The sequence below is a fragment of the Malus sylvestris genome, chromosome 5 (genome assembly GCF_916048215.2).
Source record: "Malus sylvestris chromosome 5, drMalSylv7.2, whole genome shotgun sequence".
NCBI classification, from domain to species: Eukaryota; Viridiplantae; Streptophyta; class Magnoliopsida; order Rosales; family Rosaceae; genus Malus; species Malus sylvestris.
Window position 1 is genome coordinate 2897703 of NC_062264.1, and position 23948 is coordinate 2921650.

The 23948-nt window shown below is 38.6% G+C and overlaps 1 long non-coding RNA gene across 1 annotated transcript in view; it reads left to right on the forward strand.

Moving 5' to 3' along the window:
• LOC126623651 (uncharacterized) overlaps positions 1-23948 on the forward strand; it is a 62215-nt gene that overhangs the window by 6510 nt on the left and 31757 nt on the right. Inside the window, exon 2 of the long non-coding RNA XR_007623826.1 lies at positions 23001-23034. This is a non-coding gene — a long non-coding RNA (uncharacterized LOC126623651). The remainder of the gene's footprint in view (positions 1-23000; positions 23035-23948) is intronic.

Genomic DNA, 23948 nt, shown 5'->3' on the forward strand with positions numbered 1-23948 from the left:
CTTTGAAAGGTGCCTTCGTGGGGCCTTAGGTGTAGGCCTTGAGGCTCACAATCAAGATTAACTTTTAAGTGCTCAGGTGTGCCACTGCCATCTTCAGCATGGCAGATGTAAAACGGATGTTGAGTTTTAGTTGCATATATATCCGAGAGACTATGTTAGTTATGACAAGTGTCTTTTTGGGGCCTTAGGTGTAGGCCTTGAGGCTTCCAGTCAATAACTAACTCAGTACTCGAACATATAATGTTCGTTTCATTAATTGTATGAGTCTTATAACCATTATACTTCTGATTACCTAAGCCCGAAGAGCAGAATGAATCCAAATAGGTGCCTTTGTAGGGCCTTAGATATAGGCCTTGAGGCTTCCCATCAGAATTCCTTCTATACTCAAACGTTCTAGCCCGAAGAATAGAATGAATCCAAATAGGTGCCTTTGTAGGGCCTTAGGTGTAGGCCTTGAGGCTTCCTATCAGAATTCATTCCATATTCAAACGTTCTATGGTAATCATAATATAATAGAAATAAAACTAAGGAATAGGTCGATTACTTGCGCCCCAAGTAACTTCGGACTTCTTGTTATCAAAGCTTGTCGTGGATGGGTTAAGTCCACATAAGATTCTTTTTTATGCCTTGAGGCCAAGGACTTTTAAGTGATCGAATCTTACATGCCCGAGGGCTTAGAACTTAGATCTGGTTTAAACTGTGAAGACATATTCAAATTGGATCCAAGCACTGAGAGAGTCTTTTAATAGCCATCTTACTAGAAATAACTTGAATACAACTTGAAGTATACAACATATTGCTAGGCTAATGAATGAAAAGACAAAAACAAATAGGGTCGGGCCAGGTTTAACCTTGTCGGGCAAGGCTGATCGTCTTGCAACTTCCTATCTTTGTGGTTTATCAAGGGGGTTGAGAGCTTTAGAAAATGGGTAGGGAGATGAGTTTACAGAAAGAAATCGATACTACAGCAAGAATTGAACAGGTTAGCAGAGCTATTACAAAGGCTTGAGTGAAGGTTTATCCCGAAAGGGATGAAGGCTTGGGCTGACTACAGCTTCGTTTGAAGGCAAATCTGGCTTTTGAGCAAAGTTTGTGCTTGTATTTGTTTGTTTGTTTGAGTGTCCTCAACTCTAATTTCTCTTTCTTCTTTTATAGACACTTTGGCTTGGCCTCCTGTAGCAGTACTCTTGCCCGGATGCAGTTTGAAGGATAATGACTCATCAGCTATTTACTTGTATTGCCACTATAAAGTACTTTTGGGCTGATTAGCTGGCTGGTCTATACCACTTGGTCTTTGGGTAGGTGAGCAAGTGGTGCAAATGGTTTGCTCCTAGTCGGGAAAGCCCTTTTCTGCCTTCTGGGCTTGGGCTGGACTTCGGGCCTCTCTCATCTTTTTGGGCCAACTCCCTTTTCGTGGCTAAAATTTAAGTTTTAACCCAAACACCCGCGAATTGGATCCCGATTCGAAGAAAATTTTAATCCCAAAAAAAAGATGCGTTCCCTGGTGAGTTCTCTAGCCGATTTAGTTATTTGTAAATTTTGTGAGAAATGTAGGATTTTGTTCATTTTTTTTATATGCGGTTCCAAGTGCTTGAGATGTGCATTTCAGAGTTGTTTGCCTTTTTTTTCATTGGTTCTAATTCCGCTTTGCAGGCTCTGAACGCTTAGGCAAATATACGTATAAATTATTTGAGAAAGCAATTGGAAATTTGCTAGTTTGTAGTAAGCCTGGTAAACGGGTCCTGTCTGTTGTGTTCGTGTCGTTTTTGTGTAACATCTGTTATCTTAACGGGTCGTGTCGTGTCACGCCTGTTATCTTAACGGGTCCTTAACAGGTCGGGTCACTTTACCCAACGGGTAAAGTAACCCGACCCGTTATGACCCGTTAAGAAAAATATATTTTTTTTCTTAAATTTGCACATACAACACATTACCACATAAATATTACTTCAAAACATTAAAACATATTTGTCATTTAAGTACTACATCTACACTCGAAAATAAGAGCCTAATAAAAAAACATTCATACACTAGTCTATTACAAAATATTAAATGTGCAAGAATATTCAAAATGAAAGAGTTTTTGTTTTCAATGTTGTGAAGCCTTTCTCAAAAGTTCAAACCTTGCCAATGGAACTCAAAGTTTGCATGTTATTTCTTTTACAAGACTGGCACTCTGTGGCAGAGAAGAGAAGAGCTGAAACTGAAAGTTCACAGGAGCGGCACTCTGTGGTAGAGAAGAGAAGAGTTGAAATTGAAAGTTCACAGGAGAGGGTCGAGAGAAGCAAGAGTCTGCGGCAGAGAAGAGAAAAGCTGAAGGATAGTCTCTAAAGTCCAACCTAAATACCTAATGCATAATGGACAGCTGAGATTAAATCTCAGCCAATTTAATGGCCACCAACTTTTAAAATTTAATTTAATATATAGATTCACTAACGCTTAATAAGATTTTGTGGTATCCACTTGTGTAAATATTTTAAATTGACCATCGAATTCATTCATTGTATTTGTATAGTGTCAACAAGTGTAGTTGTAAAAAATCATCAAAATCGGAGTTAAAATAACCGTTAAATCGTGATTTTTTGTTTTATAACCGTCGAAAAGTTTTGTCTCAGTACTTGATCTCTGAATGTTTGTTTTTTGTGATTTTTGGCGTATGCAATCTCGAAGCATATACAAACAAGATTGACGGTTGGATCATTGAAATTAGTTTCATAGAATTCGTATCCCATCAAAACGATAGATTCACTAACATTTAGAGTTTATTTATACTTTCATTAAGTATAACATAAGATTTTGTGGTATCCACTTGTGTAAATATTTTAAATTGACCATCGAATTCATTCATTGTATTCGTATAGGGTCAACAAGTGTAGTTGTAAAAAATCATCAAAATCGGAGTTAAGATAACCGTTAAATCGTGATTTTTTGTTTTATAACCGTCGAAAAGTTTTGTCTCATTACTTGATCTCTAAATGTTTGTTTTTTGTGATTTTTGGCGTATGCGATCTCGAAGCATATACAAACAAGTTTGACGGTTGGATCGTTGAAATTAGTTTCATAGAATTTGTATCCCATCAAAACGATACATTCACTAACACTTAGAGTTTATTTATACTTTCATTAAGTATAACATAAGATTTTATGGGATCCACTTGTGTAAATATTTTAAATTGACGATCAAATTCATTCATTGTATTCGTATAGGGTCAACAAGTGTAGTTGTAAAAAATCATCAAAATCGGAGTTAAAATAACCGTTAAATCGTGATTTTTTGTTTTATAACCATCGAAAAGTTTTGTCTCATTACTTGATCTCTAAATGTTTCTTTTTTGTGATTTTTAGCGTATGCGATCTCGAAGTATATACAAACAAGTTTGATGGTTTGATCGTTGAAATTAGTTTCATAGAATTCGTATTCCATCAAAACGATAGATTCACTAACACTTAGAGTTTATTTATACTTTCATTAAGTATAATATAAGATTTTGTGGTATCCACTTGTGTAAATATTTTAAATTGACGATCAAATTCATTCATTGTATTCGTATAGGGTCAAGGAGTGTAGTTGTAAAAAATCATCAAAATCGGAGTTAAAATAACCGTTAAATCGTGATTTTTTGTTTTATAACCATCGAAAAGTTGTCTCATTACTTGATCTCTAAATGTTTCTTTTTTGTGATTTTTAGCGTATGCGATCTCGAAGCATATACAAACAAGTTTGATGGTTTGATCGTTGAAATTAGTTTCATAGAATTCGTATTCCATCAAAACGATAGATTCACTAACACTTAGAGTTTATTTATACTTTCATTAAGTATAACATAAGATTTTGTGGTATCCACTTGTGTAAATATTTTAAATTGACGATCAAATTCATTCATTGTATTCGTATAGGGTCAAGGAGTGTAGTTGTAAAAAATCATCAAAATCAGAGTTAAAATAACCGTTAAATCGTGATTTTTTGTTTTATAACCATCGAAAAGTTTTGTCTCATTACTTGATCTCTAAATGTTTCTTTTTTGTGATTTTTGGCGTATGCGATCTCGAAGCATATACAAACAAGTTTGACAGTTTGATCGTTGAAATTAGTTTCATAGAATTTGTATCCCATCAAAACGATAGATTCACTAACACTTAAAGTTTATTTATACTTTCATTAAGTATAACATAAGATTTTGTGGTGTCCACTTGTGTAAATATTTTAAATTGACTATCGAATTCATTTATTGTATTCGTATAGGGTCAACAAGTGTAGTTGTAAAAAATCATCAAAATCGAATTTAAAATAACCGTTAAATCGTGATTTTTTGTTTTATAACCGTCAAAAAGTTTTGTCTCATTACTTAATCTCTGAATGTTTGTTTTTTGTGATTTTGGCATATGCGATCTCGAAGCATATACAAACAAGTTTGACGGTTGGATCGTTGAAATTAGTTTCGTGTATCCCATCAAGTTCAATGGTGTGTGTGTGTATATATATATATATATTATGTAGATTTAAATCTATTTATTTTGTACGTATAATTATTGTAGTTTTTAGGGGTATAAAATTTAATATATATATATATATATATAATTATTATAGTTTTAAACTTTTTAGGGGTATAAAATTGTTAAATTAATATATATAATTATTATAGTATTTTTTAGGGTTATAAAATTATTAAATTAATATTCTGTTTATCATGTATCGTGTTACTCACGTGTATATCCGAACCAACCCGTTATCTTAACAAGTGCTTATCGGGTTACACGATAATACCCGATTCGTTATCGTGTCGACCCGAACATCTGTTAATTTTGGGTCGTATCATGTCGGGTTATCGAGTCGTGTCAGGAATTGTCAAGCCTAGTTTGTAGCCATGTGAAGAGAAAGCAATTGCAAATCAATGTAGCTTTTGTCCAATTTGCCTAAAGCAGTGAACCAGAACGGGACAGTTTGACTGCAAAAATCCCTTTTTTCCATACTTTTAAAGGAAAACTAATGAAAAGGGCTTAAAAACTTTGAGTTTTAATGATAAGGACAAAATAAAGGGTAAAGTGAATAGTACCAGGATTGACTTTTTAGTGTAAAAATGTGGTGTTTCGTTAAAGTGAACAGTACCGGGTGCTTTTCGTTAAAGTTCCCTACTTTTAAAGGAATCAAGCATGCCGTTTTAAGAGTTTCTATAAAAAATTATGTAAACCAACTAAAAATCCGACTTTTTCCTACTTTTGAATGGATGAAGCATGCGGCTTGAAAACCAATCCAACTTTTCTCCATGTGGCCTGAACCATTGAACCAAAATACAAAAAATCACTTAATGCTTTGGAAAATTCCTTGGTGATTCTATTTGGTAGGCTTTGAGAAGCCTCATCTTTTTATTCTTGGTTATTTCCCCCTTAATATGTATTTGTCCTGTTTGTACGTTTGGTACAAGTCTGTCTTCTTATTATTTTACTGTCATCTGTGAGGATTGTTTTTTACTACTTTCATAATGTTTTGCAGGATCCATAGATGATAGATTTCGTATGAGCTACATGCATCCAACTATGTAAGACAACGTTCTTCGTTTCATTTAAATTGACCTACAACGACATCAATTGTTTGTCTTCTTTGTTGTCATAGAGATTGAAGTCAATGTCTTTGATTGAATTGATTGTTTCATTATCTATACTTTCATCTGTTTGATTGCTGGAAGAATGTTGGCAAACAAAAGAACACAATTTCAGTGCTATTGTTGTGATGAATACTTATTTTGACAAACTTATCACATTTTGGATATTTTATGAATTTAAGATCTTGAGTTTTAGTATTTTTTTTATGAAATTGTAATGAATTTGCAAATTTGTCAAGTATATCTTACATTCTTGGTTCCATATTCACTTTACCCATTGTTGATGCACAAAACCGGAGGTCTTGGAACAACGTAAATCCGGCCGTGGATCTGCATGAAATGTAAATAACACAAGAGTTATTGTGGTTCACCCCAAGGTTTGGGCTACGTCCACACTGATTATATTTCTCTGAGAGTATTTGTGAGGGAGAGAGAGCTCTAAGAGTGAGAGTTTTGAGAGAGGGTGAGAGGGCATAGGAATTGGCCTCAGACTCAGAAATGGCCTCCCCCAATAGTGAGGGTGAGGGGTCCTTTTATAGAATAAGGACTCCTCACTTATTACATTTTTGCCCCTTCCTTTATTACATAATTACATTTAAGTCCCTCAAGTATTTATACGAGGTCTAAATACATGGCCCTAAATATGGTATAAACAGTAGTCCCCCAAGTCTTCAGTTAAGAGTCTTTTGGCCGGAGACTTGAAATTCAGTCCATGTGTGGGCCGAAGTAACCAGATGTTGTCTTCAATTGATGCTCGATATGAGGCGGTGCTCAATCTGAAATGATGCTCAACTAGAAGTAGCACACGCTGCGAGGCTGCTCAGCTCGTGGCTTATGTTGCCTTGGTTGGCTCGGCTTGTGGCGTTGAAAGTGAGGGAGTTCCTTTTATAAAATAAGGGCTCACTACTCAATACATGGATGATGGGCTAGAGTTGATGCTCTCTAATGATGGTGAGGGAGTCCCTTTTATAGAATAAGGGCTCGCTCCTCAATACATAAATGATGGGTTATGAGTGATGCTCGCGACGATGCGGTTGCTCAGATGGCGACGATGCTCTCTAACGAAGGTGAGGGAGTCCCTTTTATAAACTAAGGGCTCGCTCCTCAGTACATGAATAATGGGTTAGGAGTGATGCTCGTGGCGAGACGGTTGCTCAGCTGGCGCCGGTGCTCTCTAATGAAGGTGAGGGAGTCCCTTTTATAAAATAAGGGCTCGCTCCTCAATACATAAGTGATGGGCTAAGTTCCCCAAGTATTTTTTTCATGAGGCCCAGTTGAGGCCCAATATATGGTACATAATGTAGTCCCCCCAAGTCTTCGATCAATAGAGTCTGTTGGCTAAAGACTTCAAATTGGATTCATGTATGGGCCGAAGTGGCGGTTGTTCGGAGGCGGTATTTGTATACCCTGCACTGAAGCTTTGTAGGTGAAGCTTTGCAAGTGAAGCTTTGAAGCTAGAGCTCTGTAAATGAAGCTTTCGAAGCTGGAGCTTTTGTAAATGAAGCTTTTGAAGCTAGAGCTCTGTAAATGAAGCTTTTGAAGTTAGAGCTCTGTAAATGAAGTTTTTGAAGCTGATTAACATGAGTGATGCTCATGAATGTTTATGTTGATTGACATGAGTGATGCTCATGGATGTTGTCATGAGTGATGCTCATGAATGTTAACATGAGTGATGCTCATGAATGTTGACATGAATGATGGTCATGAATGTTTATGTATGATTGTCATGAGTGATGCTCATGAATGTTTATGTATGAACGACATGAGTAATGCTCATGTATAATTTGGAGTACTGGGCGTACTTTTGATCACCTGGTTAGTGGCATGAAGGAGAGTACTAGTTGTACATTTCATCACCTGGTTGGTGGCATGAATGGCTAGTTGCCAAATGATATTTAGAGTACGGGTTGTACATTTCATCACCTGGTTGGTGGCATGAATGGCTGGTTGCCAAATGATATTGGAGTACGGGTTGTACATTTCATCACCTGGTTGGTGGTAATAGCGGTAGGTTGCCGAATAATTTTGGAGTACTGGGCGTAGTTTTGGTCACCTGGTTAGTGGTAATAGTAGCGGGGTGCCGAATAATTTTTTTGTAGTGTTGGGCGTACTTTTGATCACCTGGTTGGTGCTATTTTGGGCTTATGGGCCTTCGCCCTCCACAACATGCCAGCCCATTTATTTTGGGCTTTGCCGTTTTTTTATTTTTTTATTACCCTCTTATGGGGTTTATACAGATGTCTTCGAAAGATAAAATAAATTACATCATTCAAAAATAACAAAAGTAAATCACATCATTCTGATGGGATGTTTATTCCTCACTTTTGCAGTGTCCCCATGTGCCTCTTTTTTGCTTTCTCTTTATTTTTCTTTCTTTCGACGGATGACAGACAAGGAAATAATGTCATTTCCCTTTTCTTTTTGCTTTCGTTTTTGCTTTCCTTTCTGTCTCCTCGCTCCTTGCTTTTGCTTTCTGTATTCTTTTTCTCTAAAGTGACAGCACTTACTTTTCTTGATCTCTCCGCCCAAATGAGATCCAATTTGCGTAAGAGCTGTGTTCCATCCAGCAGCCCCACATCTTGGGTCCCTCCACGACGATGGCAGATGGAATCAGAATTAGTAGAAACAACATAGACACACAAGCATAATAGTTCATCCCATTAACGAACTTACCCTTCACCCCTTTCTTCGAAAATATATTCCTGAACAAGAATGCCAGGTTCGATATCATAGCCCTCATGAACCCAATCATGTTGAAATTGAGCTCGGTAAAACTCCACAATTATGTTGAAATAAGGAAGAATATCAAATTGTAGAAAGAAATCACATCAAAGCAATGGAGGAAGAAGATCCTGTAAAACTCTTCATGTCCCTCGATCAGTGGTAAAACCTTCCGCCCGATGCTGATGACTCTGCCGCTCTTTCTTCCCAGGACCAAGACTCGCAGTCTTTCTTTTCTTCCTCGAACACCTTCATGCTCGGCTTCGTTATCACCCGCATCATTGGAATTCAATACTATTCAGGCACCATCAGTGGTCGAGAAATGGTGGGTCTTGTCCGTGAACCCCTCAATCCCTACGACTCCAACGCCATCAAAGTCCTTAATACCAAAATGCGTCAGGTGGGTCACATTGAAAGATTCATTTCTGCGCGGGCGGGAGGCAGCGTCCGCCGGGGAGTGCAGGAAATCGTACAGCGAGGAGTGCAGAGATCGTGCAGGAGATCGTACTGCGGGGAGTGTAAAAGATCATGCAGGAGATCTGGATTTTTGAATACTCGGGAACTCAGTACGACGTCCTAGAAGAATTGCATCTCGTTTTCCCGATTTTTCTGCTTTCTGGGTTTTGTAGAGAGAGAGTTTGATGCACTGGGAACAAACCCCGGATGAGGAATGGAAAGAGATGGTTTTTTCTGCTTTCTGAGATGTGGAAAATGTGTGGGTTGTGGGGAAAGGCGTGAGTTCAGAGGCAGAGAGAGAGAGGGAGAGAGGGAGCTCTGTGTCTGTGCCTCTGTGTGGGTTTTTGCAGATTCACGGCGGGGGTGAAAATTTAGAGATAACCGACATAGCTTTTCATATCGTTTCCCACAGACGGTGCCAAATGTTGATGCACAAAATCGAAGGTTTTGGAACAACGTAAATCTGGTTGTGGATCTGCATGAAACGTAAATAACACAAGAGTTATCGTGGTTCACCCCAAGGTTTGGGCTACGTCCACACTGATTATATTTCTCTGAGAGTATTTGTGAGGGAGAGAGAGCTCTGAGAGTGAGAGCTTTGAGAGAGGGTGAGAGGGCCTAGGAATTGGCCTCAGACTCATAAATGGTCTCCCCCAATAATGAGGGTGATGGGTCCTTTTATAGAATAAGGACTCATCACTTATTACATATTTGCCCCTTCCTTTATTACATAATTACATTTAAGTCCCTCGAATATTTATATGAGGTCTAAATACGAGGCCCTAAATATACAACCAGGTGATGAATTGTACAACCCGTACTCTAATATCATTTGGTAACTTGCCACTCATGCCATCAACCAGGTGAAGAAGGAATTCATCTTCATGCCACTAACCAGGTGATGAAATGTACAACCCGCACTCTCTTTCATGCCACCAACCAGGTGATGAAATGTACAACCCGTACTCTAATATCATTTGGCAACTTGTCATTCATGCCACCAACCAGATGATGAAATGTACAACCCGTACTCTCCTTCATGCCACCAACCAGGTGATGAAATGTACAACCCGTACTCTAATATCATTTGGTAACTTGCCACTCATGCCACCAACCAGGTGATGAAATGTATAACCTGTACTCTCCTTCATGCCACCAACCAGGTGATGAAATGTACAACCCGTACTCTAATATCATTTCGCAACTTGTCATTCATGCCACCAACCAGGGGAAGAAGGAACTCACCATCGTACCACCAACCAAATGATGAAAGCAACTCACCATTCATTCCACTTACCAGAAGACGAGTGGTACAACTTGTACATGTGAACTCCTAGCATTCACAAATAATCAAAAACCCTCAAGCTTGACAACTCAACTAGGGGAGCACTTATGCCCAACAAGAGTTATAGTCACCAACAAAGTCTTATTGCAAGCCAACAACAACTTCAGTGCATGGCATACGAAGATCAACCTATTCAGCCCTCTTGCATCTGTTTCAAACATTTCCCCTCTGTAACAATGCAAACACTACAATTCTCAAAAGTTTCACACATTCTTTATCAAGACAGTGTGAAGCAAAACCAATTTATGGTGCCAACACGAGCTTCATTAAAGGAGTTCAACCACAATTCTCAAAAGCTTCACACTCTTAATCAAGACAGCGTGAAGGAAAACCAATTTATGGTGCCAACAAGAGCTTCATCAAAGGAGTTCAATCACAATTCTCAAAAGCTTCACACACTTTTAATCAAGACAGTGTGAAGTAAAACCAATTTATGGTGCCAACAAGAGGTTCATCAATGGAGGGCAACCACAATTCTCAAAAGCTTCACACACTCTTGATCAAGACAGTGTGAAGCAAAACCAATTTATGGTGCCAATAAGAACTTCATCAAAGGAGTTCAACCACAATTCTCAAAAGTTTCACTCTTTATCAAGATAATATGAAGCAAAACCAATTTATGGTGCCAACAAGAGCTTCATCAATGGAGGGCAACCACAATTCTCAAAAGCTTCACACACTCTTGATCAAGACAGTGTGAAGCAAAACCAATTTATGGTGCCAACAAGAGCTTCATCAAAGGAGTTCAACCACAATTCTCAAAAGCTTCACACATTCTTGATCAAGACAGTGTGAAGCAAAACCAATTTATAGTGCCAACAAGAGCTTCATCAATAGAGGGCAACCACAATTCTCAAAAGCTTCACACTCTTGATCAAGATAGTATGAAGCAAAACCAATTTATGGTGCCAACAACAAGAGCTTCATCAATGGAGGGCAACCACAATTCTCAAAAGCTTCACACACTCTTGATCAAGAAAGTGTGAAGCAAAACCAATTTATGGTGCCAACAAGAGCTTCCTCAAAGGAGTTCAACCACAATTCTCGAAAGCTTCACACACTCTTGATCAAAACAGTGTGAAGCAAAACCATTTTATGGTGCCAACAAGAGCTTCATCAATAGAGGGCAACCATAATTCTCAAAAGCTTCACACACTCTTGATCAAGACATTGTGAAGCAAAACCAATTTATGGTGCCAACAAAAGCTTCATCAAAGGAGTTCAACCAAAATTCTCAAAAGCTTCACACACTCTTAATCAAGACAGTGTGAAGCCAAACCAATTTATGGTGCCAACAAAAGCTTCATCAATTGAGGGCAACTACAATTCTCAGACATTCGAAGCAAATTCAATTTATATGGTTCATCCAAACCTTCGACTACTACAAAGTGTGGCTTGCATCACAATCTCTTGCTCAACAGTGTGGAAGCAAAATTTGTATATGTTGTCTCTCCCACATTTTCAAATTTCTAGTTTCCAAAAAAAAAAAAAAACAAGCTTCACCAACAAAAGCTTCATCAATGGAGGACAACTACAAATTCTCAAAAGTTTCACACTATCTTGATCAAGATAGTGTGAAGCAAAATCAATTCATGGTACCCAACAAAAGCTTCAACTCCAAAGCTTCACCTACAAAGCTTCAACTCCAAAGCTTCACCAACAAAAGCTTCATCAATGGAGGACAACTACAAATTCTCAAAAGCTTCACACTATCTTGATCAAGATAGTGTGAAGCAAAATCAATTCATGGTACCCAACAAAAGCTTCAACTCCAAAGCTTCACCTATAAAGCTTCAACTCCAAAGCTTCACCTACAAAAGCTTCAACACAAAAATATCACCCACAAAAGTTTTAACACAAAAGCTTCACCTACAAAAGCTTGACCCACAAAAGCTTTAACACAAAAGCTTCACCTACAAAAGCTTGACCCACAAAAGCTTGACCCACAAAAGCTTGACCTACAAAAGCTTGACCCACAAAAGCTTGATCCCACAAAAGCTTGATCCCACAAAAGCTTGACCTACAAAAGCTTCACCTACAAAAGCTTGACCCACAAAAGCTTCACCTACAAAGCTTCAACACAAAAGCTTCACCTACAAAAGCATCACACTATCTTGATCAAGATAGTGTTAAGCAAAATCAATTCATAGTGCCCAACAAAGCTTCAACCTCAAAGCTTCACCTACAAAGCTTCACCTACAAAGCTTTAAAAAATATATATATTTATTTATTTATTTGAAAATTTGAAAATTCAAAAATTCAAAAATTCAAAAATTCAAAAATTCAAAAATTCAAAAATTCAAAAATTCGAAAAATCGAAAAAAAAAACAATTTGCCTAGACCTCATCTTCTTTGGGCCTAACAACTTTCATAACAAATATATATGAAGAATGAGTTTTGGGCTACCACTTAGAAAGGAAATGCCTCATTCGTCAACTCCCTCGACCGGAGACTTGGGGGACTCCTACCATATGCTACTGCACCTTAATACTCGGAAGTCTCACGACCACTCAGTGATTTGGATTTTTCAAGTCTCCAAACGAGAAGTTTTCCTCACTCGGGAAATTAAGGGAACATTACCTCAACGTACATGCTTCACTCACAAAGCTTCAACATACAAGCTTTAACAAAAGGAAAAATTCAAAGAACTTAGTGAAGAAGGCCTTGGTGTATTTAACATAATACGTTGAAATAAAGTAAAGCTTGTTTATTGATATCTCTGATAAGTTACAAATATGTACATATACATGATTCAAAATAAACAAACAAGAAGGAGCCTTCACAAAGGTTGCTCAGGAGAAGTCTCAGCAGTCGGCAGAGCCCCAGAAAGAGGAGGCACCAGATGGTGATTATTCGAAGCCTCAGTACTAGGCAGAACCCCAGAAGGAGGAGGCACCGAAGGTTGATCATTTGGAGCTTCATTACGTGGTACAACCCCAGAAGACGAAGGCAATAAATGCCTTTGGAACAAACCCACAAACCTCTGATGATCAAGTAAAATCTGACCATCAGATTCCTGCAGCTGGTTGAGCTTCTTCTTCATGTTTGTAGCATAGTCATGTGCGAGCCTGTGCAACTGTTTATTCTCATGCTTGAGCCCTCTGATCTCCTGTTTGAGACTTATCACTTCAGCCGCCAATGATTCAACTTGGCGGGTTCGAGCAAATAGGCGTTAGGCCATATTAGACACAGAACCTGCACACTGAACACTGAGAGCTAGAGAATCCTTAACAGCCAACTCATCAGACCGTTTGGAAAGTAGTCTGTTATCTTTGGGAGAGAAGGTTCCTGGCCACCACCGCAATGGTCATATCATTCTTCATCACAGAGTCCCCAACGGTAAGAGTACCAGTATGGGATATGAAGGATGGGCGCCATATGTTGTCTTGAGAAGGCATGGCTGCCTCTTCACTGAAGTTCAAGTCAAAACGACGGTCGGATGGGCCATACATTCTCAGAAATGATGAAGGATAAATGAGGCGCAATAAATTTCTGAAGTAAGGGGAAAATTCCTACAAGCAATAACTCTCTAAATGTACTCCTTGCACACAATTGGTGCCCTTATAAAAGAAAGGGCAACAGGGCCGTTGGTTCAAAAATCGAAGAGGCACCACTCTCCGGATTTCGAAGAGGCACCACTTTCTACACGCAACACCAGCTCATCGGGTACCACATATAACTTTGCCAAATATCTCTGACAAAGTTTAGACACATAAATTTTGAAGGTCGAGCTACCCTATTATTACCCACAAGGGTAAAGGAACAACACCACTGCTTGATAACTAGAAAGTCCCAATGTGTGTCAAACTCCGTGCTCTGTGGCAAGGCAGACTGGCAAAAATGCCCAACCTTTACTCACATTCGAAAAAACACTCCCAACAAGATTGCTTGCTCAAAAATCGAAGAGGAACCACTCCCCGAATCTTGAGAGCTAGACTCCCAACAGGATTACTTTCTCAAAAATCGAAGAAACACTGCTTTGCGAATCTCAAGAGTCAGACTCCCAACAGGATTACTTTCTCAAAAATCGAAGAGGCACCGTTCTCTGAATCTCGAGAGCCAGATCCCCAATAGGATTGCTTGTTCGAAAATCGAAGAGGCACCGCTCTCCGAACTTCGAGAGCCAGATTTCCTTGGATAAAGCTTGTATGCAATCTTCACACGCAACATCAGCTTTCTATATACCACAGACCACTTTTTCAAAGCGCTCTGACAAAGTTAAAACATGTGAAGCTTGCAGCTCCCACTACATTGCTATGACCAAGAAGGGTAAAAGAATAGCATTATTACTTGCTCAAAAATCGAAGAGGCACCGCCCTCCGAATCTTGAGAGCTAGACTCCCAATAGGATTACTTTCTCAAAAATCGAAGAGGCACCGCTCCCCAAATCTCAAGAGCCAGACTCCCAACAGGATTGTTTTCTCAAAAATCGAAGAGGCACCACTCTCCGAATCTCGAGAGCCAGATCCCCGACATGATTGCTTGTTCTAAAATCGAAGAGGCATCGTTCTCCAAACTTTGAGAGCCAGATTTCCTTGGATAAAGCTTGTCTGCAATCTTCAAACGCAACATCAGCTTTCCAGATACCACATACCACTTTTTCAAAGTGCTCTGACAAAGGTAAAACACGTGAAGCTTTCAGCTCCCACTACATTGCTACGACCAAGAAGGGTAAAAGAATAGCATTACTACTTGTTGTTAGGGAGACTCCTATATATGTCGACCTCCATCCTCCACGGACAGGCAGACCTGCAAAAATGCTCAACCCTTCCTCATATCTGAGAAGGCACTCCCAACGAATCCTCTTGAAATACTCAGCTTTCTTCCCCCCTAATAATACCTATGCAAACCAGCCACACCAGAGCAAGAGTATCTCATATCATCAGGGTCAAAAGCAAGAGTATCCCATATCATGTTTTTTCCCTGTCTTTTCATTTACCCTTGTTCTTACCTGCAAGACAAGGAGAAAGATAGCAATCAATCAGCACTTGGAATCAAGCTTCCAGTCAAGAACTGACTGCCTAGAACCCATTGCCTGATTACTTACCTGGCATTGCTCTACCTGAGGAATAGATAGGGCAAGTGAGAAGGATACAAGGAAGCATGTGGAGACAAGTGCAACAGAACACGTGCCGATTCATCTATTACTTTGTCAACAGCAAAAGCATCCCATATTATCTAGGTCGAACGCACTCTTGATTTGATAGACTTGTTTTGACCCTCAAACTTTTGAGTCGGCCTTATACTCTGAAGGAAACCAGAAAACCCTCCAGCCCAGTTCAGGAATAAGTCTGTGGAAAGTTACTTCTTCAAAAGCAAAAGTATCTCATAGCATCTCTTCTCCATTTGCTTTTCCTTATCCTTGTTGCTGTTTACAACACAAGGAGAAGGAGAACAATCAACCGGAAGCCGAAGTCGAACCTCCGATCTAGGTTGCTTGCTTAGAAGTCTGATTGCTTACCTTGTATGTTACCTCTTTTGGCAAATCTCCTAACTCGGCGATTTGGGGGACTCCTACTATAGGGTTTTGTATCGCACTTGACCAAGCCCGAAAATACAAGTAAGCTTCAAGTGAAATTGATACATTACCTTATGCATCTTCATCGGTTAAAGATACCACCCCTGGATGGAGGAAAAGTACTTCCAGAGAAGATGCCACATCTACATATGAGACAGATAAGGCAAGTGAAAATGATACCACACTTCGATACTTAGAAGTTTCGTGATTATTCAATGGCTTGGATCTTGCAAGTCCCCAACCAAGGAACTTCCCTCACTCGGGAACTGAGGGGAGCACTGTTTCTTCCATACTTGACCAATCCCGAAACTACTGAGCACCGGTCAACGTTATACCGTCAAGGACCCAGAAGAGTTTCCCTCCAACCAGGAGGCCAATCACAGCGCGACACGTGTCAACATCAGAAGCCAATCACAACACGACACGTGTCAATGTCAGAATGAAACTAGAAACTATCTTCTATAAATAGAGATCATTCTCTCACAATATTTCCTAATGTCATTTGTACTAAATCATTCACTAGTACTCACTAAAGGAGAGCTTGAACCTATGTACTTGTGTAAACCCTTCATAATTAATGAGAACTCTTCTACTCCGTGGACGTAGCCAATCTAGGTGAACCACGTACATCTTATGTTTGCTTCCCTATCCCTATCCATTTACATACTTATCCACACTAGTGACCGGAGCAATCTAGCGAAGGTCACAAACTTAACACTTTCTGTTGTACCAAAGTCCTCACTAATTTTGTGCATCAACACCCATAACTATTGAATTTTGTCTCTTTACTGTATGGATTTTTATAGTTTGCAGGATCTACAGTTGCAATTAGGGATGGGCAAATACCCATTGGTTATGGGTAATCGCGGTTACCCGCCCATTTAAATTAAACGATTACGGTTATGGGTAACCGTTTAGATAAATAAACGGTTATGGGTGTAACCGTTTACCCACGAAATTTAAATGGGCGGTTATAGGTATTAACCACAGTTATAAACAGGTAACCGTTTACCCATTTATTTTATATATGTAAAACTAATACAAACCATGTTCTCGATCCAATAATACTTAGCACCCAATAAGCTAGCAAGGAATTCATCGGTCCTTCTCTCAATAACACTACTACAGGAATGATGATTCTCATAATCAAGGAATTGGCCAAATTAATTTAAATTCCTCGTGGGTAACCATGAAATTGACAGAAATGTCTTCTAAACAATTTTTGTAACCCAATAATACTTAGCAAATATTATATTTACCTTCATTGGTAATAATTAAAAATATCGTCCGTAAACTATTATTTCAATTATTGGAATGGTATAAGGACTTAAAAAATTAAAATATGGAAATGTATGATGAATGTACCTATAACGGTGTTTAATTGTCAAAAAAAAAATTATGACAATTTTTTTTTAATTTTCAAGTTGTTAAAAAACATGTAGACGGGTGAAAAAAGGGTAATGGTAAAAAAAAAGATAATCGGGTTAAAAAGGATAAATGGGTAAACGAGTATTAAACGGTTACGGTTAAATGGCTATTCGGTTATGGGTATGGTTAACCGTTTATAAACGGTTATGGGTATGGCTATAACCGTTTAGGTAATTCCCCAACGGGTAAACGGTTATGCGGGTATGAGCATAAACGGTTATGGGTAAATTAACCGCGGTTACCCTCCCGCGTAACCATTGCCCATCCCTAGTTGCAATGCCTTTTATGGATAAAGCACATAGGACCCGGCTACTCTTATAAAGCTTCTTTAGCATCGTAAGTTAAAATTGCGTATCATTTTTTTGCTTCACGGAATTCATTATGTTTAATAGCATACTAATTATGTGATACCAATTGTTATCTTAGCAGTTTCTAACAATTGGTAAAGTACGGATACATGTGTAGAACTTGAATTATACATATGAAAGTTTCATCTATTACACTCTTTTACTAATTTTTGTTACACAATCAATCATTCACATGTAATGCTATTCATGGAGTGGTTCAAAGAATTCCAAATGCTTCATTCACCCAATTTATGCTCTTCATGTAAAAATTCTTTCAAAAAGCTCAAACATTTTTCAGTGTAAATAACAATAACATTCTGTAACAATATATTATAGCTTTGAAACATATTTTTTTCATACGATTTCTAATTCCGCAGCAATGCGAGGGCTATATTTCTAGTAACAACTATTCAGAGAAAGAAATAAGCCTCACCCTGCATAATAAATAAACGTAAAAACTAAAAATACAAAAATTATGAAGGACATAAAATCTGACCCATCGTGATCGTGATAAAAAAAGACTTAACAATCAAATGAAGGAAAGGATTTGACCAATCATCAAAGCCAATGAAAAGAAAACCTAACCAGAACCCTACCCTGCATGAGAAAATTGGCAACAAAAGTTAAAAAAGGAGAGTGGCGCTAGGATCCCCCAAAAATGCCAGTACAAGATAAAACACATGAGCCAGGAAGAAACACTCTGTTCTGTACAAGGAAGAGTTTCAACAATGAATCGGAACCCTATCGGAAACTCGGAGTGTTTTCTACTCAACAAGACGGCAATTGCTATTACCAAAAATTTTATGATGCTCCGGACTAGAGATATTCCGAGTGTTGTAATTATTATATCTTGATTTTTGAAAATTTTAACCGTTAAAATATCCGTTGTACTCTTCCTTTCTCCGTAGTAGTTGTAGAAATACTTCAATGCTACCACGTCTTGTAGAACATCAAATGGAAAGGAAAGTCAAGCAAAAGAAAAGTAGGCAATGGATGTTGCTTTTTTGCCAAAATAAGGAAAGCATTTTGCTTGAATTTGAATTAATAACTGCCTTTGTTTCCATTAGCGTTTAGGATCAAATAATTGAGATATCTCCTTCCCCTCTATGTATTTGCCATTTCAAACACAAACGGGCATAAAACTGGAAAGCAGGACCAACTGGATCTCAAACAAAGAATTCAAAGAAAAAGAACATAGATATTTGACTATGTAACAAATGTCACTTTCTCCTAATAAATTAATAACGGGCATGCATTAATCATGAAATTTGGAAAATAAGAGCTCAAGTAGGTAAAGATCAATATCAAGGAGCAGTTTGTGGAGTTCGTATGGTTACCATTGGGGAGCATGAAAGACAGGAGAATACTCGGGTTGTGTAACCTAATCACGCGCTTGATTAGAACACTCTCATAAAAGCATGAGATATTTTGGTATTTTGGTCTCACCCAGTGTGGAAACTGTCCTAGTTAGTCATCCGTTCGAACCATAAGTTTCTCTCAAAGAACACAATGCATCGCCATACCATCTTTTTAATCCCCTACTAACGCTTACCATTCGTTGCACGTGTTGGGGATTTCAACACCCTCTACTAGGGAGCTGTTACTAACACTAGAAAAAGAAAATTTTAATTGTGACGGGAATACAAGTGGTACACCACGTGTTTTAATAAAATTTATTTTTTAAGTTATTAAGTTTTTAGCACACATATCCCACCATTTGTATAATGACACGTGGTGTACCACCCCATGTACCCGTCACATTGAAAAATCTCTCCACTAGAAAGGGTGCAGAATAACTGTAAACCCTGTATTAAAGGCAGTGATAACTTTACTTACTATCACTCCTCTACTTAGCTTATTGCTTTTCAAAATGCATAAGTTCTAATTTCTATGTACTCAAAATATGGAGTTCAAGAAGCCAAATAAGAATGCAAAAACGGTAGACATAAATAAGCAGTCACGATTTTTCCACTCTTCCACAAGCATTCACACAATATAAACCTCAATCATAATATCTTATATATACTATCAAAACTAGGGCTACAAACCAAAATAAAACAACCTTTAACAAGCTTGAAAAACTTCACCTGCCACTACTCACTTGAGCCCTAACACGCAATCGATAGACAGAACAAGAAGTCAGATTTGTATACAAATGTACTACAGATAAAAGCTCGACGTGTCAAAGAGAGAACGGAGAGCGAAGATGACTACCTGAGAAAATGATATTTATCTCTATTATTCTTATCTTTCCACTGCACTAGATTAGATAGCAACAGACATTCAACTAACATTGGTACCTTGTCACGCCCACATTAGATATTAGACAACCAAGTCTGATTACAGCCTACATAGTTCAGTGATCCCTCTTTACTAGCTGCATGAGAGTATTCAAGTTTTTTACCAGTAGAATTCACTCATGTATCCAAGAACAATTAGTTTGACAAAAACAACATAAATCTCGACTTTTCCAGACTCCAGATGGATTATTATCTCTTCTTGACTTCATCCATGGAGGACAAGTAGCAGCAACTAGATCCGTTATCTCCAGAAGTCCAGATCGAAAAACATCGATAGACTAATGCTTCTTTCCTTCACTAATCTAAAGGCCATGGCAACTCCTATGAAGTCCCAAATCAGACAAATGAAACTAAGACTTCGCAGTTGAACACTTAAATTGGCAAGACCGGAGCAATGGGAGGTTAACATAGGAGCAGAGTCATGTTACTATTAAGTCTTGGATCCGCTGACTTTTATTTTGCACGTGTACAGTTCAATTTAGTTAAGTTTCCGTGGAGACTCTACACATGAGAGAAATTTGGTTAAGTCACACAATGACGTAATAAAATATGAGGAATTTGGTGTAACCGGTGGCCTGCTCGTACTATCATGATTGCTGCTAACACTGGGTGCTTATTTAAGAGCCAATTGGAAGCACACAATATATTTATACTAAAATATGAGGAATTTGGTGTAAGTCACACAATGATTTAACCATTAAATCATGTTTTTCATGTATGCATTTCTAATAGTAAAATATGCATTTTAAAAGGGATCCACTCACAAATACTCTGTCGTCGAAGAGCCGTACGAAATAGGCTGGACGGAAACGCTGCTAATAATTGCACCAAACACACATAAATGGTCCAATTAATAAAACTCTATTAAAACAATTGAATTTGGAAAAACGGATGTAAAAAACGGATCCAAGACGTCAAAATTAGCCTAGGAAGGTCCCAACTGAAACCCAAAAAAGTCAAGAAAAAATCAACGTTGACTGATCAACGGTCAAAGTAAACAGTTAGCGTTGACCAAAGTCAACGGGTTAGAAAAAATCAACGTTGACCGATCAACGGTCAAAGTCAACGAGTTAGACCGGTTTAACGAGTTCGACTTAGGTCAACTAGGTTAGGTCACGAGTCGCGTCAGCTGGGCTGGGTCGAGGGCTAGTGGGCCGAAGGCCTTGGGTTTGGGCTTTAACAACTAGGCTGGGTTCATGGCCCAACGAGTTGGGCCGGTCTAAACTAGTGGGTCGGGTTTGACCTGTTTCTAGGCCAGGTTGGCCGTATATGAATGAGAAGAAAGCCGAAGCTTCCCAAGCTCCAATCAACCTTGATTCTACACTAAAACCTACGATCTAGCCACCAACATGAAGACAATTTGTTTGGGTTAAATATTTGAACTTTGGGTGGAAGGAAGAGAAGCCTGAAAAAGAAGCCCAGAAAGCATGACTATGCCCGAAAGTCCAGCATCAAACCCATTCACCTAGCCCAAAGCAAAATGATGATTCCACATTAATGCAAGAGCAAATAGGAGTAAGTGGCCTACATGGAAGTGACACTTGATGGAAATCGGCCTACTCTCAGCCCAAAAGCACTTTCTGAATGGCAGAGTATGTAAATTGCTAATGAGTCACTACCCCCCATGCTGCTTTCGGGTAGGAACCAAGCTGCAAGCAATTAGGCTAACTCGCCTATAAAATGAGGAAGAAGGCCCAGAGACAAGGACACTTAACCAATCAAACAAATAAATACACAAGCTCTGCTCAAGCCAGATTTGCATATGAAGCTGTAGTCAGCCCCAACCTCAATCCTTTTCAGGATCAGCCCTCACAAAAGCTATCTTTTGTCTAGTTTAATAGCTCTGCTGCTCACCAGTAGTATCGATTCTCTTGTGTAAATTTATTTGTCATCCATCCTCTTTTAAAGCCCTCAGGTCCCTGTAGTTACAAAGAAAAGAAATGGCGAAAGGTCAAGTCTTGCCTAACAAGGTTCAATCTTGCCCGATTCCCTTTGTTTTATCTTTTGGTTAATAGATCTGGTGTTGTAATGAATTCCCTAGTGTATATTCAAATCATTTTAAGTTTGGCTTACTCTCAGATCTGGTTTAGTTAAATGATTTTATTATCTTAAGAGTGAATCCACTTAATGCATTGATTAGATCCGGACCTCTGCCCTTTTACCATACAAGATAAACAAAAGTCTTTGATCTCAAGGCATAGAAAAGAATCTAATGTGAACTTAACCCATCCACGACAATTCTTTGATAATGAGAAGTCAGAGTAACTTGGGGCGCAAGTAATCGGCTTAAATCTACTCATTTTACATCTACCATATTGAGATGGCAATGGCACGCCTTAGCACTTAAGTTGGTTTTGATTGTGAGCCTCACGGCATATGCTTAAGGCTCGACAAAGGCACCTTTCAGAATTAACTTTGTCCTCTTCTTGCAACCCGACGAACAAAGCGAGAACCCGACAGTCAACCAAAGTGCCAACTCTGCAGGGAGCTGTGTGCTCAAGCCAAGAACACCCACTAGCAACATTCCTGTCCGAACACAATTAAGTGTAGAATAGAAATATACCATAAATATGTCCAGTCATGGCTGACAATGCCACGGTTTCCTCGCCGGAATCTGGGGAACGAAGAACACGCATGCACAAGGGATTTCAACTCCAAAAATCACCCAAACAGCTCGAAAGACTCACTAGAACAAGGGTACAACCCCAAACATATCGACTCGCCTCAGATTCATCAGATTCCGAGTTAAGTTGTCGGTGTTCCTCCGTGCATCCAAGGTTGTAATGTTGACAAGAATGAGAGGAGTGAGGATCAATGGCAAATGGCCTCTTTAGGCTTGATGGTTTCAGATCAATTAAGGGAAGAGGGTGAGTGAGTTGAGGGAAAGGTGTCGAGCTCGAGAGGGGAAAACAGAAAGAGTGAGGAAAGAACAGAGAGGTTCACGGGAGAGGTGAGGGAGAGAGAGAAAGCAATTTGGGCCGAGGGAACACAAACCAAAGGTGGGCCCCTCTTGGGCACACCTATTAAGACCCAAAAACAATATTTTCAAAATAAAATCTCCCAATTTTTGTGAAATTATAGCAATACCCTCCCGATTCAAAATTCTTAAAAATAATCGGGATGGGTTGTTACATTTCGAATGATTTGTTGTATCTGGTTATATGAAATTTGTAATATTACATTGTTCCAATCTGTTATGAACCCCATTTACGGTTTTCTAAAATGAAGGTACAGCTTGACCCGAGATAGTTAAAGTAGATAATAACTTCTCATCCTATTATAGAGGTAACATTATAAAACAATGCTACAAAAACATGAGGTGGCAACCCATAAAAAGTATCCCTTTAGAAAGAGCGTCCTTAAAAAATCTCCACAATTACTTTCTAGTAACGGATGGAGACGCTCTTAGCATTCTTCTGAATCACGAGGAGGAAGTGGAAAACAAGATTTCAATGGACAAAAAGCGTGGAAAGAAAACAACATAGCGTTTCCGAAAAAAGAAAAAAAAAAAAAAAAAAAAAAAAAGACAACATAGCCGCCCTCATTTGTCAAACCGTAACAAACAAACAAAACCAATCGTATTAGTCAATATTAAGATAACGCATTTTAAAGTGAAGTTTGACTACTCTAGTGACTACTCTAGTGTATTGTTTAGTAGTAACATGCAGTTATGTGCATGTACGTGAAAATAAAGTTCCCTACTTGGAGGAGTTCATTGGGACCTTCTTCATCTTTCCACTTTTTATTTCCCACTATACAGACATTATCGATGAGAAATTTTTTATTATGATCGAAACACGAGTGGTATATCATGTGTTTTTATATAAATAGTACGAAACTTTATTTTTTAAGTTATTAATTTTTAACACATATATTCCACTATTTGTATAATGACACATAGTGTACCACCAGGGGCGAATCTACTAAGAGACCAAGGTAGTCCCAAGACCACCCGAAAGTTAGAATAAGTGGTTGTAATGACCTCCAAGGACCACCCAAGTCTGGGTGTGCTGTGGTAATGGCGGCCGGTGAAGAAGGAGAAAAATTGCTCTTTATTTCTTAACCCTCGACTGGACGGTGTCGTTTCATCTATTCATTTAACGAGTATTTGCGAGGCCGTTTGTTTTGGGGCCTTGGCTTATAGAGATTCATCTATTCATTTACTGAGTATTTGCGAGGCTGTTTATTTTTGGGCCCTAGCTTATAGAAACTAATGCCACGTCACTTTATTTA